The sequence below is a fragment of the Megascapheus bottae genome, chromosome 3 (assembly GCF_031878675.1).
Source record: "Megascapheus bottae isolate mThoBot1 chromosome 3, mThoBot2.hap1, whole genome shotgun sequence".
Lineage (NCBI taxonomy): Eukaryota > Metazoa > Chordata > Mammalia > Rodentia > Geomyidae > Megascapheus > Megascapheus bottae.
In genome coordinates, this window is record NC_143511.1 from 11,025,624 (window position 1) to 11,041,367 (window position 15,744).

General features: G+C 38.3%; 1 long non-coding RNA gene across 1 annotated transcript; it reads left to right on the forward strand.

Annotated features, from left to right (window-relative positions):
• The first annotated feature begins 4,122 nt into the window (after positions 1 to 4,122).
• LOC150064937 (uncharacterized) lies at positions 4,123 to 15,174 on the forward strand. Its single transcript, XR_016534853.1, has 3 exons — positions 4,123 to 4,246; positions 9,463 to 9,875; positions 14,308 to 15,174. It is a non-coding gene; the product is annotated as an uncharacterized LOC150064937 (long non-coding RNA).
• Positions 15,175 to 15,744: the final 570 nt, after the last annotated feature.

Genomic DNA, 15,744 nt, shown 5'->3' on the forward strand with positions numbered 1-15,744 from the left:
TCCCACTAAAATAATATCCAAGTCAGGAGGAAATCCCAGAATCACATGGTTCTGTTTTTTGCTTTTTTTAAAAACCAAGTCCCAGAGCAGTGTCTATAGTAGGGAAACTTCCAATCCCATCTCCTTCCGAGGTAACTGTCCCACAAACACTGCGTGTCTGGTGCTCTCTGCCACTGGAGGGGCAGAGGAGCGAAGGGTGTGGTTGTGCCCATCCTCCCAGGGGGCCACTCCCGGGGCTCTATGCTTTGTCACTGCCTGCAGAGGCCTGTGCTAGGCTTTACTGTTCACAGCTCATAACTGTTTTTTCTTTTCTTTTTTTTTTCCTGAGCTGAAATGCTGCATTTAATTTTTAATCAAATCATGGTATTTGATGTTAGGCCTTTGTTGTCTTCTATTATCCCTTACTAAATAAGCTTTTAAAGATACCTAGGTGTGTGCTTGTCAGTAATTTTTTTTTTTGAGATTGGGGTTCTTATGTTGCCAGTGCTGGTCTTGAACTCTTGTACTCAAGTGATCCTCCTGAGTTAGCCCCCCAAATAGCTGGGACTACAGGTGCACACCACCATTCCTAACTGTCTTACCATTTTAGAAGATTCTTTCTCCTTTTGAAATTCAGCCCTAAGAATTAGTACGTGGTCTCCAAGAGCATTTAATGGAAAGGTATCCTTTTTTGAAGGACACTTTCTATCTAAGGAAAAGTGGTATTTACAGACTAGAATTCTGGTGCTGCTGTAGATAATCGATGAGAAATGCTCTCCAGTTCCTACCTCCCTTCTACCAAGTAAAAGCCGAGTCCCTACAATTCTTCAGGAGAATAATGAGTTTCTCTCCTAAATACAATTGTTCAGAGACTAATGAGTTTATTTTAACTACCACCATAGTAGTTTCCTTTTAGGCAAAGTCAGATGGAAGGTAACTTTTCCTTTTTCTTGCACTCTCATTGCTAAGTATTCCCCTGCACATAAAATTATATTTATTCCCAAACCCAGAACCAAATGGCTCCTTCCTACGCCCAGTGTGTTAGATTCCAACACCGAATGTGTAAATGCTGTCTTAAGTTGGTCCTGTACACTTGGGCATTCTCTGTTTTTTTAACTATTTTACCCCCACGGCCCTCAGCATACTTTCCATAGTTGCTTACCTGACATAAATGCAATATTAATGCCTTTAAAGTATGAATCTATGCCAAAGATCACCTTTTGTTTTTACTAAAAATTACTTAGAAGAAATAAGAAAACCATTTGCTGTTCATATTCTTCCAGTGTTTTGAGACACTGGTTTACACTTTATGCCAGCTGTGCTTTTCTCTAATAGCAGTGCTCAAGATGCAGTGAAGGAAAAGAAAAAAAGAAGAAAAAAAGCTCCCGAATGACTTTGAGATATCACCACTAAAAAAATCTACATTTATAACATAGGATTTGTTATATGCAAATATTTTCTGCCTCTTTTGTTCTCTTTAAACCAATAAAATGCATTTATATAAAAAAAAGCCAAAACCACGTGGGATCACCAAGGAATAGAGCAATTGGAACATCATACATCACTTTGGATGTAATGTTAGGAAAATCTGACATTTTCATAATATTAACATTTATGTGTTATGAGCTAATAATGATTTTCCATAATATTTCCCTGAGAAAATGCAAGTATTATTCTAAACCAAGACTTCTATGGAATGTGTAGTCCAGGCTCAGTGGCTCACACCTCTAATTCTACCTACTCAGGAGGCTGGAATTGAGAGTATCTCTGTCCAGGGCCAGACCAAGCCAAGTGCTTGCAAGCCCTCATCTCAAAAATAAATAGCTGGGCATGGTGACTCATGCCTGTCATCCCAGTTCTGGAAGAAGCCAAAGTAGGGGGCTAGAGGTCCAGGATGGTCTGGGATAAAGAAAGGACCTATCTGAACAATAACCAAAGTTAGCCAGAGGTATGTTTCAACTGGTTAAAAATTAATCAACCCTAAACCTTCCCTGGCAAGCACAAGCCTCTGAATTCACTCACTCTAAGCATACCAAAAAGAAGACACAACCGTAAACAGGAAAAAGAGAGAATATCTGTAACAGTTGTAGGTTTCACAGCCAAAAAGTACAAACACACCTGATGTCAATGAATAGAATGAATGAATAAAATGTAATGAGGTACTATTCCAAAAGACAAAAAAGAATGCAAAGAGTTTATGTAATAGTTTAAATGTATTTATTTTCAGAATGAAAGAAGTTTCATATGGAACAGTGCTTTGTGCATTGTTACATTTATATGAAGTTCTAGAAAAAGGAATAAAACTAAACTATGGTAGGAAAGAGTAAGTATAACTCCGGTATGGTGAAGCTTATCTGTCAGCAGCTCCTAGGAGGATGAGACAGAAGGATCTGGAATTCAAGGCCAACTAGGCTATCCCTCAGACCTGGTCTCAAAAGAAAAAAGATGAAACAAGGAGTAGGGGAGGGAGGGTGGAGGGGAAGAGGAAGGAAGGTGAACAGGAGGGAAGGAAAGAAGAAAGAGAGGTAGTGAAAGATGGAGGAAGGAAGGAAGGAAGGAAGTTAGTTGGGTATGTTGGCACATGCTTTTAATCTCAACCCCTTTTGAAGTAGATGGAGTGTGAAGAAAATGCTAATATTTACCACATTGAGGAATTAAAAAACAAAAGTACAGGAAAAGTATTCAATCTACATGAATGAAAATAATGATACTTTCAAAACTGAATATAATTCAAAGAATGGAGAGTTGGTATGAGAGCAGAAATGGAATTAAAGTGTGCATGTCTGATGCTCAATTTATCTCTATTTTATTTTCTTTGAACAGTAGGTAGACAAATGAAATTGGAAAGAGCATTCCCAAAAGATCATCCTGAACTTCAGATAAGTTTTCTAAGCCAGGCAGAGTGGCTCATGGCTGGAATACTAGCTAGTCAGGAGGCTGAGATCTGAGGATCTGGTTCAAAGCCAGCCTGGGCACAAAAGGACCTAAGACTCTATCTCAAATTAACTTCTAGATAAGGGGAAGTGAGGCTTGGCCCAAGGGTAGGGCGGTAGCCTTGAGCTGAAGAGCTCAGGGGCAGTGCCCAAGCCAACTTCAAGCCCCATGACTCACAATGCACAACAAAAAGAAAAGAAAATAAGTTTTTCTAATGAGGAAATGTTAGAATTTCTAAATTTTTGCAGAAAGCATGTATTTTAAAATCTAATATATTATATATATTGTTCTATCGTTCACTGAAACTTCAGTTGTATTTTGTACTTTATTTTCTACTGCTACATGTATTTAATTGCACCAGTTATTTTAAGACAGGGTTTTGGTTTTTGCCCAAGGTGTATGTGGACAATGACTCTCCTATTTCATACTCTGCCACAGATGATAGGAGCATGGCGCCTGAGAGACTCTTATCTGCAAGTAACTCTCTTTAAGAGCTGGATGTGGAACAATGGCTAAAGTGATCATGTACTAGCCTTGTGCAAAAAGCTCATGGACAATGCTCAGGTCCTGAGTTCAAGTCTCAGCACTGGCACACATGCACAAGTATTAGGACAAGATAAATAGGTGATAGTTAGGCACTAGTTTATTGGAATTGGCTAGGTAAATCTGTGAAAGCTTTTTAGTGCTTGATACATGTCTTACTAGGTCAACACATGGTGTTCTAATGCTAGATGTTTTGAGTCCATTTTCCACTCATGAAACAAAAACCTGAGAAAGAACGTCTAATCAAGAGAGGTTTAAGCAGGGCATTATTGGTTCTGACTTGTAATTCTAGCTGCCCAGAAGGCTGAGAACTGAGGACTGCAGTGCAAATTGAGCTTGGTTTGCAAAGGGTATGAAGCTCTTATCTTCAGTTAACAAGAAGATGGAAAGAACCAAAAAAAAAACAGAAATCCTGGCCAAGTTTGAGAGATCAGTGCTGCAGCTGCAAGAGCTATTTCCTGGTAACCAGCTGGTTTTCACCCATCTTCTTCCAGATGGTTTAGCAGAGTTCGGCTGGCTCTTGCTCAACTGACCTTCCCTCAGAGCTCAGTGAGGATGCCCCTAGCAGCTGGGCTGGCAGCCTGCAGGTGGACTGCAGTCCATCCAAGCCCCGCCCCGCGGCCCCACCCACCCGCGTTTAGACACGCCCCTCCGGCCCAGAGGACCATGGGAGCTGCTTGCCTGGAATCCCTGTGGAAAGCACAGTTGGAGGCCAACGGACAGGGGCTCTTGGTAGACCTACTAAAGGAGCATCTGGAGTTTGTCGTACATTGACTTTACCTTAAAATAGGTACTGCAGTTATAATTTAGATGTTTATTTATATATAGTTTACTTATCATTAAGAAGTTGTTCGTTTATTTCGTGGGGAGTGAGTCCTGAACTGGGTTGGGGAAAGGTCTGGGTTTCTTGCTCACGGTTAGTGCTGTACCATTTGAGCCACACTACTTATGGCTTTCTGGTGGTAAATCGGAGATAAGAGTCTCCTGGACTTCCCTGTCTAGGTTGGCTCCAAACGGTCATCCTGAGATCTCAGCCTGCTGAGTAGCTACGGTGAAAGATGTTTGCTACTAACAACCAACTAAAAGTTTTCTTAATAATAACATTGTCATTTTCCATATATTCCAGTTTCACTCAAATAATAACTTACAAAAAGTTGTTAGGAAGTACAGAGAATATTGATCTGGCAATTGTAAGTTAAGTTGATGAAGAGGTCACCACTGAAATTTATATATCATCTTTTTCTCTCATAAAAGTTTAAAATTGCTGGATCAGATGAAAATTTATCCATGTTTTCAAGATAGTCAAGCCTTGTTTGTTACAGTTTTAGGTATAGAATATTAACATTTGCATCTGAGCTCTGTACTTGGGCACCTCATTCCTGTAATTCTAGCTAGTCAGTAGACTAAGAGCTGAGGATGGTGGTTTGAAGCCAGGCCATGCAGGAACGTCCATAGTTAACCAGTAAAAAGTGAAAAGTGGAGGAGAGTGGCTCAAATGGTACAGCACAACCTTTAAGCTAAAAGCTACAAGGCAGACTTAGAGACTGAGGTTGTGTCTGTGCCAGTACAGTCCCCAAAAAGGCCACCATAAAATACAAATTGTATGGCATCTGCTTACTATAGGAATGTCACACTCATGATTCTTCTGCCTCCAGAGTAGCTGAGATTAAAAGCATGTACCATCACACTCAGTTTCTCCTTCTTGTCCTTCTTCCTTCCTTTCATTTACTGTGCTTCTTCTTTGGGACAAGGTCTGAGACAAGGAGAGCCTAGTTGGCCTTGAATTCCAGATGTTTCTGTCTCAGCCCTCTGGGAGCTGTTATTACAAATAAGCTTCACCATAGCTGACATATTATTGTTTCCTACCATAGTATAGTTTTTGCATTTTTTAGGAACACTGCAGAACGCACCATTTCATATAAAATTTGTTTGTTCTGAGATACTTACATTAATTACATAAACACTCTGCATTATTTTCTTGGTTTTTATTTTTTTCCTTGTTACACTTAGTGAAGTTTGAACTCAGAGGCTTGTGCTTGCCAGGTAGTTTGGGGTTGATTTTATTTTAACCATTGAGCCATACCTCTTGCTAGCTTTGTGCTTGTGATTGTCTGAATAGGGCCTTCCTTTATCCCAAGCCGTCCTGGACTTCTATCCCCCTATTTATGCTTCTCACAGAACTGGGATGACAGCATGAATCACCATGTCCAGCTTTTTATTGTTGAGATGAGGGATTGTGAGTACTTGGCTTAGTCTGGCCCTGGACAATGATATTATCAATTCCAGTCTCCTGAGTCGCTAGAATTAGAGGTGTGAGCCACTGAGCCTGGGCTACACATTCTATGGAAGTCTTTCTTCAGATGCATTTATTTTTCTGAGGGAAATGTCTGGAATATAAGTGCTAGCTCATAAAACGTAAGTGTAAATTTTATGAAAATGTCAGATTTTTTCCCCAATAATGTATCTAAAATAATGTAGAAGTGTAAAAATTGTTCTGTATCCTTGATGATCCCATGTGTTTTGGACTTCTTAAATTTAATTTCTCAGGCTAACAGTGTAGTGGTTTTGGCCTTTCATTTTAATTGTTGATGATGTACATTTATTCTACACTTCCTCCGGGGCTTCATCAAAATTCAAGTCATATGAAGCCCTGTATATATAGTAATTATATTATGAATATTACATGGAGCTATTGGGTTAGTAGTTTGTTCATACAATCTGAAACGAAAAAGTATGAAATATTCAGAACTGGTAAATCCAGAGAGCAGAATGCTTTCCTAGGTAGGAGCAGGGAATTAGTCTGTCCAAAAGATTGTAAATGATATAGCATTTGAATTAAGGATTACTCCTTGACAAAAGAAATGTAGCTTCATCATGTACATAGTGTGTATGAAGCCTTTGCCTTCAGGTCTCAGCGTCAAATTAAAGACAAAAAGAAAAATAGCATTTTTATACCAATAATACGTTTACATTGCCATTTTTTCCACAGGTGCAGATGGTATACAAAATGCCCTTGGCACCAGAGATGTAATCACACCATCTAATATATTTATGAACATTACTGGGACTATGATACTGAGGGAAAAAGCTCAGTCTAGTTGTTTTTTTTCTGTGTTGATCTTTTGCTCAATGGCAAGACATATGTATAAAGATTTTCTTTGAGCTAGGCACCAGGGACTCATGCCTGGAATCCTAGCTACTCAGGAAGCTGAGATCTGAGGATCAGATTGAAGCCAGTAGTGGCAGCAAAGAATCAGAAGTGGAGCTATGACTCAAGTGGTAGAACGTTAGCCTTGATTGAAAAAAGGAAAAGGATAACATTTAGGCCCTATGTTTAAGCTCTAGTATTGTGTTAGAAAACAGGAGAAGGCCAGTTTGCATTTCAATGTAATCTGCTTTTTCGCCTTAAGTAAGCAGATTTAAAAACATAGAAAAGTGTTATTAGTGAAGAGACTAATTCTCAGCAGTGCTATTAATTGGAACAAAAGGAAAGATCATAAGAAAGAACATGTATAGGAATGTAGGGTTATGTGCTTTCTTCAGCAATAGATATTTGAATATCATAAGTAAAAAGACTGTGATTAGCTGAAGATACATGAGGCTAGTTTTATAGACTCTGGGTTAGAAAGGTGAACTATTTATTTTTTCTTTTAATTGTTACACAGCATTTCACAGAAAAATTCTGAAGCGATGAATAGTGATGAATATAAAGATAAAAACTAGTCATAAAAACTGTCACCACACAAAAAGTTTCAAAATTATCTCCTAGACTTCCATAACCATTTAGTTTGCTGATGTTTTTGAATATTAATATGTTCAGATAATTCCTCCCTGAATACAAGTACCTATGTGCAGATATGATTATACAATCTATCATCTATAAGTCTGTCTTTTCTATCTGTCATTTATGTACTTCCTGGTATTGGAATTGGGGCTTGAACTCAGGACTTGTCCTCCTGCTTTTATTCCCAATAAAATCCTGGTGGAACTATGCACCCTAGCTATCACTCTGTGTGTCAGGAAGTTGTGACTGGACATAGGAGTTTGGATTCCTGGTCAATGGCTCTACATCTTAAAAAGACATACTGGCCATACAAGTTGTGTATCAGCCCCTGTATTCATGATCTTTCATGTCATATACATGTTTCTCACATTTTCCTGTCCCATTACTGCTAAGAGAGGGGGAAAAACAAGATGAGGGGCAGAGTGGAGGGAGGGAAATGGGGACCAAGACATAAGAAAGGGTATCAATGTTTGTGAAGTAATGCACCTTCTATCTGGTGAATAAAATGTAACATTTCTAATAATTACAATAAAAGTATATGAAAAAAAAAGAAATAGCTCTTCTTACCAGAAACTTCTCCTTTAGGTAATCAAAAGCCTGGGATTTGGTAGGTCCATGTTCAAAGCCAACCCATCACGAAATTCTGGGAGACTCCCTGTTCACAATAAGTAGCATTAAAGGAGGCAGGCAGTGTGCCTTATGAGATGAGGTTGAAGCCAGACATGGTGTAGAAACTTGAGCAAGAGTTAAGAGAAGCCCTAAGTTTAAAAGTTGACATGGTCAGAATCTGAAATCGAGAGAGAGAGGGGGAGGGGGGGAGCGCATAAGCAGTAAGAAATTGTCCTTTTAATTTCTTTAAGCTTATTATACTTTTTTCTTCCTAAGGGGAATTTTATATTGTGGTAAAATTTTCAGTATTTAAAACTAACACACTGAATATAATTCCATTGAGTTTTCTTGTTAGTGAATGCTTTTTCTTAACGCATAGATCAATATACTCTTGTGTCCTTGTGCATCTAGGAAAATACTCTTTCCTTTTCTATTGCTGTTGATCCTAGGACTTCAATTGAGGGCCTGGGCACTGAGATGTTTTTCTTTTTTTTTTTCTTCTTTCTTTTTTTCTGTGCCAGTTCCAAGGCTTGTATTCATAACTGGGGCCCCGAGCTCAGGCCCCAAGACTAGCAAAAAAAAAAAAAAGAGAGAGAGAGAAAGAAAGAAAGAGGCATTGTCCTTGCATTTTCACAGGCTAGTGCTCTACCACTTAAGGCACAGCACCACTTTTAGCTTTTTCTATGTATGTGGTACCTAGGAATTGAACCCAGGGTTTCGTGCATGCTGGACAAACACTCTACCACTAGGCCATGCTTCCGGCCCACTGAGGTGTTTTTGCTCTTGGTTACCACTCACCCATTTGAGCCACAGCTCCACTACTGAATATTTGAAGGTTTATTAGAGATAAGTCTGTTAGACTTTGATTCCTAAGCAGATTTCAAATATGGATTCTGAGATCTCAGCCTCCTGAGAAGTTAAGATTACAGATGCAAGCTAGTAGAGCCCAGCTCACCATTACCTTTTCTTTTGCTTAATTCAGTATTAGGATCCTTCTTATCATACAAATATCATCTTTTGATACATAAGCAAATTCTCTCCTGGAAAGTGTTTCTGTATTTTATTACTATCCTAGTGAAAATATTTGTATTTTAAAAAATATGTATTTGATACCCTATCCTCCAAAGATTATGGGATGTGCAAGGTTGCTTTCTGTGTTCTTGAGTTAATTGCTTGCTGAAATATTCTCACCAGCCGTACTTCTGTATATCTGTAAGGTTTTTCTATAGTCACATGCTTGAATGACATGAACAATGACCTGACAACAACCATGGCCGCAACAACAGTGGTTTCACATGAAAATCAGAAGAAAAGAGCTCAGTGATAAAAGACACTGAAAACAACAAAGTTAATTTTTTACGAATTCAAACATTTTTACTTAATTAATTTTGAATACTAATTAAGGAATAGTAGCCATGAATTATAGCTGAAATAGGATCTTTACATCTTTATCTTATGCATTTGCTTTTTAATTTTTCCTCTAACCTTTAAGAAGCAAAAAGAACTCCAGGTCTGGTAATGAATAATTATCTCATTTGTATATTTGATGTATGGGATTGAATGTATTTTCTGAAATACATATACATTTTGAAATACTGTTATTTAATTTATAGATCACACATCAAATAAATGGAGCAGATGATTCTAATGTCTTCTCTCAGTTGTCTGAATTGGTCTCAGAGGAGTCTGCCTTGCCTCATGATGAGCATTTCTCCATGTAAAATACCACTGAATACCTCTAAGGAGTTCTTTATTGACTAAGAAAATGCTGGTATTTGTCCTTGGCAAACTTCACAGTACTGTGGACAGCATGAAGGAGGCCATTGAAGGAATTTCCTTGGTGATTGCACACTCTCAGTCTCTTGCCCATACTCCTGTCACAAATCCTACCAGCGAGGGGTCTTCTATGAAAAAACTTCCACATGATGAAGAATTGAAGGGAAGTTTCCCTCCTGGAGAAAACCATGTGACTTCTTCAAATGCATACACTTCAGTTGAGAGCCTGGACCAGTAGTACCTGAGCAGGGTCAGTTGCATTTCAATATGTTCCACTGGTTTGCAAAGTTTGAATGATTACACTTCATTTTTTGACATCCTGACTTGTTTGACTGCCTTGTGTTCAGTTAATATTGCTATCATTCAGTGTTCATAATAGAATTGGAGATCTGGGTATTTTTTTTAAAACTTCAAGCTCTCATTCTGAATGTCTACAGATTTGGGGTTGTTTTTATTGGAATAACTTTGTTGTTTACAATGGTGCTTCCAGTATCCTCCATACATGTGCTCTCCACACTCGGAATAATTTCAACCGTTGCTCTGACTTTATCAGATAGTATACTGAAGAGCATTTTATATATGTCCCATACCTTCTCCTATCATGTCCTCACTCCCCACTGCTGTCCTTCCCCCAAAAGGTCCTCTTGTACTTTCCCATTATTCATCTTTAAATCTAAATTTACAAATGGAGAGAAAAATGTGACATTTAGCTCTCAGTGTGATATATTTGGCTTAGCATGCTGAGTTCTCTTATCCATTTTCCTGATAATGATATCATTCCATTTTTAGAGCAGACTCGTTCCTCATTTTGTCCACACACAGCAGTTTTATATGTACTCATTGGTGAATAGGTAGCTTTTGTTTTTTTGTGGGTCATGGGGTTTTAACTCTGAGCCTGGGCTCTTTCCCTGAGCTGTTCTGCTCAAGGCTAGGGCTCTAACACTCTGAGTTTCAATGCCACTTCCGTTTTTCTCGTGATTAATTGGAGATCAGAGTCTCATGGATTTCCTGCCTAGGCTGGCTTTGCATCGTGATCCTCAGATCTCAGTCTCCTGAGTAGCTAGCATGGCAGGCGTGAGTCACCAGTGCCCAGCTTCAGCTCTTTTGAATAGTGCTAATATAAGCACAAAGGTACAATGAGAAAAGATACATTTTTGTGTTTCTTGACCCCATAAGTATATTGGAAATTGAAATATTTTAACTTTCTGTGGAAGCTGCGTCAGATGCAATAGCCCTTAATGCTTTAAAGCAGCTTCCACAAAATAATGAAGTAGAAGTAAGGCAACTTATTGGAACTAATCAGATAATTTTGAAACAGAAAGTAGGTATAATTCTGAATGTTTTTTTAATAGCAATCAGTGACATGTGACTAAGCTCACATAGAAATGCCAACGATACATTCAGATCACTACACTTAATTTGCAATGGTCAAAAAGCATAATGTAGCTAAAAAACTAGAAGAAAGACAATGCTGTCTTTTAACATGTTATACATTTATCCAACTAAATCAGAAGGGTACATCTCATGCTACAATGAACATGCAAAAATGCTGACAGTGATATCTGTACTGCAGTTTTTATATATGAACTTCCCCAATGCAAATTCCACATTCTGAGTATTTTGTGTGTGAATATATACTACATATGCTTATATGTACCGTATATATAGTAAATCTGGTTTATATTAGGTATTACATATAGCATATCTTATATAATACTGTAATCTGTGTTGTGGGTATAATATGTATAACATATACATAGATAGAGGCTCATGTATGAAAATGTACATACATATCCAAAGAAAAACACAAAGATACATATGTCCACACATATTTCATATATATGTGATTACAACAAATTAGTATTAACCCCCATGTATCTATGCATATTATGTACTCATTTATCTCCAACCTTTCATTTTACTGGGAAAAGTAAAGATTTGACTAATAACCTTTTACACTTTTTTTCAGAGAACTCCTAAAGATACAATAGTGCAAGCATATACTACAATATGACTATGCAGAAATAAAGACAGTGACACTCTGTGTAAGATTAGTCCTCATTATGGTCTTCCTACATGCCAACTTCTGGCTTTCTTTGTGTGTATTCAGTGGGCCACAGACATACTTGCCTACATATATACACATATATACGTATATATATACATATATACATATATACATATAAACATATATACATGTGTATGTACACATGCATATACACACACAAGCCTCTTTACATGTAGTATGGATTTCTACTTGCCCATCATTATTTTCCACATGTCTTTTGTGAATAGTACTATCCAATCTATCCCATTCAAAAATATAAGATTGCAATATTGTCATGTAATTAAAAAGTACATATGACTCTTGACATTATATGACTTCCTAGATCATACATTATGGTTAGTATTTCTCTACAGCTAAATGATTAGTGCGATTTGTTCTCATATAAAGTAGTTGCTTATAATTTTTTCATCATTTTTCTATGTCTTTGAGTTTGACAGATTTGTGATAGACCCATTTAGTTTTGCAACATCAGTTCAACAATGGAACCTTTCTGTTTAAGTGTTTAGAGTGGCAGCTTTTTGTGTTGTGCTTTCTTGCTGCTTTTGCAATTTTCTTTTTATTATATAGGTGATATACAGAGGGGTAACCATATCACCAGTCAGGTAATGAATATATTTGTCTTTAGATAATGACATCCCCTCCTTTATTCTCTCCCATATTTCACCTCTGTTCCCTTCCACGAGTTATATAGTTCATTTTCTACATGATTTCTACTGAATATCACTACTTCATTTGTTCACTCTCTGTCCTTCCACTTTTGTGTACCTCCCTTATCCTCCCCATAGACAGAAGCAGAGAAGCTCTTTGTTCCTCCTCCAAGAGTGCCTGCTTTGGTCTAACGATATATGATTGACCAGAGTCCTCTATGACTTATCATGTCACCATGTATTTTAGATTTATTCTCTGCCTATGTGTCATTTGTCTTTCTGAACTTGACTTATCTTCACTTAATATGATTTGTTCTGGGCCCATCCATTAACTCGCAAATGACAGATTTTTTTTTGCCATTCCTGGAGCTTCAGTTCAGAGCCTGGGCAGTGTCCTTGGGATTTTTGAGGCTAGCACGCTACTACTAGAGCCACAGCACCACTTCCAGCTTTTTTCTAATATGAGTTACTAAGGAATTGAACTCAGAGCTTCGTACATGGTAGGTGAACACTCTACCACTAGGCCACACTCCAGGCTCCCAAATTACATTCTTTTATTTTATTTTTTGGTCAGTCCTGTGTTTGAACGCAGGGCCTGAGCATTGTCCTTTGGTTTTTTAATCAAAGATAGTGCTCTACCACTTGAGCCATAGCACCACTTCTGGCTTTTCCATATATGTAGTACCAAGGAATTGAACCCAGGTCTTTGTGCATCCTGGGCAAGCATTCTACCACTAGGCCAAACACCTGACCCCAAATTACATAATTTTTAATGGCAGTGTAAAACTACATTGTGTATCAGTATTGCATCACTTGGATCCACTCACCACTGTAGGCGATCTGGACTGTTCCCATAACTGGGCTATTATGAATATTACAGAAATGAACATAGAGGTGCAACTGTATTTACAGTGTTCTGGCTTGTGTTTTTCTGGATAGATGCCCTGAAATGATATGGCTAGGTCACAGTTAAGGGATTTTTTTGAGGAACCTCTAGACTGCTGTCCAAAGCGGTTGTATTAGTTTACAGTGAAATAGGATTCCTTTTCCCTCAAATCCCCCCAGCATTTGTTGTTCTAACTCCTAATGTTGGGCAATGTAACTGGAATAAGATGGAATCTTAGAGACATTTTGATTTGCATTTCCTTTATGGCTAGGGATGGTGGATTGCACATCCTCTTTTTCTTTGTCATTCTTACCTCTTCCTCTGAGAAGGTGTCTGCTCACTGTTTCTCATTCATTCACAACAGCTGCACTGCTATGACTTTGAAAATAGTTTCTTGGTCTCTACATATCTTTATACACATGTGTATTTATATGCAGATATCTAGCCTTTGATGGAAGACTTCACAAGAATGGTTCATTTTTGTTTGATTAAGTCATGGGCCTTGAACTCATGGCCTGGGTGTTGTCTCAGTTCATCAGCTCAAGGATAGTACTCTATTGCTTTGAACCTCAGCATCATTTTAAGTTTTCTGATGGTTTACTGGAGAAAAGAGTCTCTCAGATTTCTTGCCTGGTTGTTTTGAACTCTGATCCTCAGAGCTTAGGCTCCTGAGTAGATAGGAGTGCAGTCATGAGCCATCAGTGCCCGGCTGTTCATTTTCGTCTGTGCTAAATGATTAAACTATACACAGTCAAGGACCATGTGAATTCATAGACTTAGTTTTTCATTGATGTTAGCAATAATTCACCTAATACCAACTTTACATACTGTAAATGCAAAGGGTATTTCCTGCTTTTGTCCAGAAATGAAGCTTCTTCTAGCAAAAGTTAAAATGTAAACTCTCCAAAACAAAGCTTTTATGCAAGATTGAGACATATTATGTTCCTAGCTAACCTAATTCAGTGTTCATTGTGCTTTTGTTGCTTTATGTATTTTGCATTTCATGTGCTAATAGGAGTTCAATATGATATAACATCTAAATTTCTGCTTCTATGTCTTCTCTATTTCTTGTTTGCTCTAGTGTAGGCTGTCTGTCCTGCCGCTCTGATGGATAAAAGCATCTGCAGGTGGAATGCAGGACTCCATCCAAAGTGATGCTTAGCATTTCAAGCTGCAGAGTCCTGGGGTATGAGGGATTGACGCAAGGTCAAACAGCTCTTCCTCATCTGAAATCTTTGTCACGTCCCAGGACTTATTGTGAGTGGCATACACAGACTGTGATTATCTGACTAAGCATTGTGGTTGCAAGTACTTGACATCACAACGGAAAATGTCTTTGACTTTGTCTACTGTTTCTGTTTCATTTCAAAATTGAACATAATTGCATCCCTGAGCAAGATATGGACAGGCTTTCGAGTATACTATGTATTGTTATATTCCAGAATGGCTTAACACTCAGAGGACTAGTACATGGATATGCCAGGTATTTGGCTGGGCAGTTCAGTATATGATAATATTTGTGAGTATATTGTCCACATTTTCAACATTGCAAATACACAAAACGTTAATTTGGACAATATCAGAGAAATCACACTTTTTGTCTACAGTGCTGGGTATTGAAGGCATGGCCTTGTGCATGCTAGGCATGTGGTCTGCCAGTTGAGCGACATCTCCAGCTTAGGTTTCCCCTCTACCACTTCTCTCCGGTGGTGAGATATGAACTCAGAGCCTTGAACTTTCCAATTAAGTTTCAAAACAGAACACGAGGACATGGTGATACAAATACTCTGTCTTGTATACTGGTATTGTCACAATATTCTAAAGCACTCAGATGACAAGGACATGGACTCATCAGGTGCTTAGGTCCAGACACCAACTGAGGACATTACTCCTTGGAGACCCGTATCCCCCAGTACTGTGATGTAAATTGTTAGTGCATAGGCTCTTACTTGGTGATTATTTGTTCTTGTACTCTAGAAAATGCATACAACCCCTCAAATTGGGTTTCATACACAGGTGGTTTGATGAGGATTTTTTAAGAGTTCTCTTCTCTGCTCAGTAGAAGAAGAACTGCATCTCCTCACTGGTGTCTCAGTCATTCACCCAATTTGTCAAAGGGCAGAATGGCACAGACAAAAGTTGCACTGCTGTGACCTTCAAACTAGTTCCTCACAATCTTGGTGCTTGTTTACAGGGCATCTTTATACACATTCTATCTATATTCAGGTGTCTGAACTTTTTTGGCTGATCCCTCTGGATGTATGTGTACTCTGCTCCTTATTATCAGCACTGAATTGTTGAATTCTACACAGTCAAATACTATGTGAATTTCTACACCTACTTGTCCTTCCCAAATGCCTATAATTCACCAAAAACTGACTCTACAAGGCTGAATTTCCTGCCTTTTCCTAGAAATGAGTTTTCTTGCTCCATTTAAGTGTTCACCTCTGCTAAACAAAGGTTTTATGAAAGGATGAACAAGAGTTCATGCCTTATGAATCTACACCAGTGTTTCCTG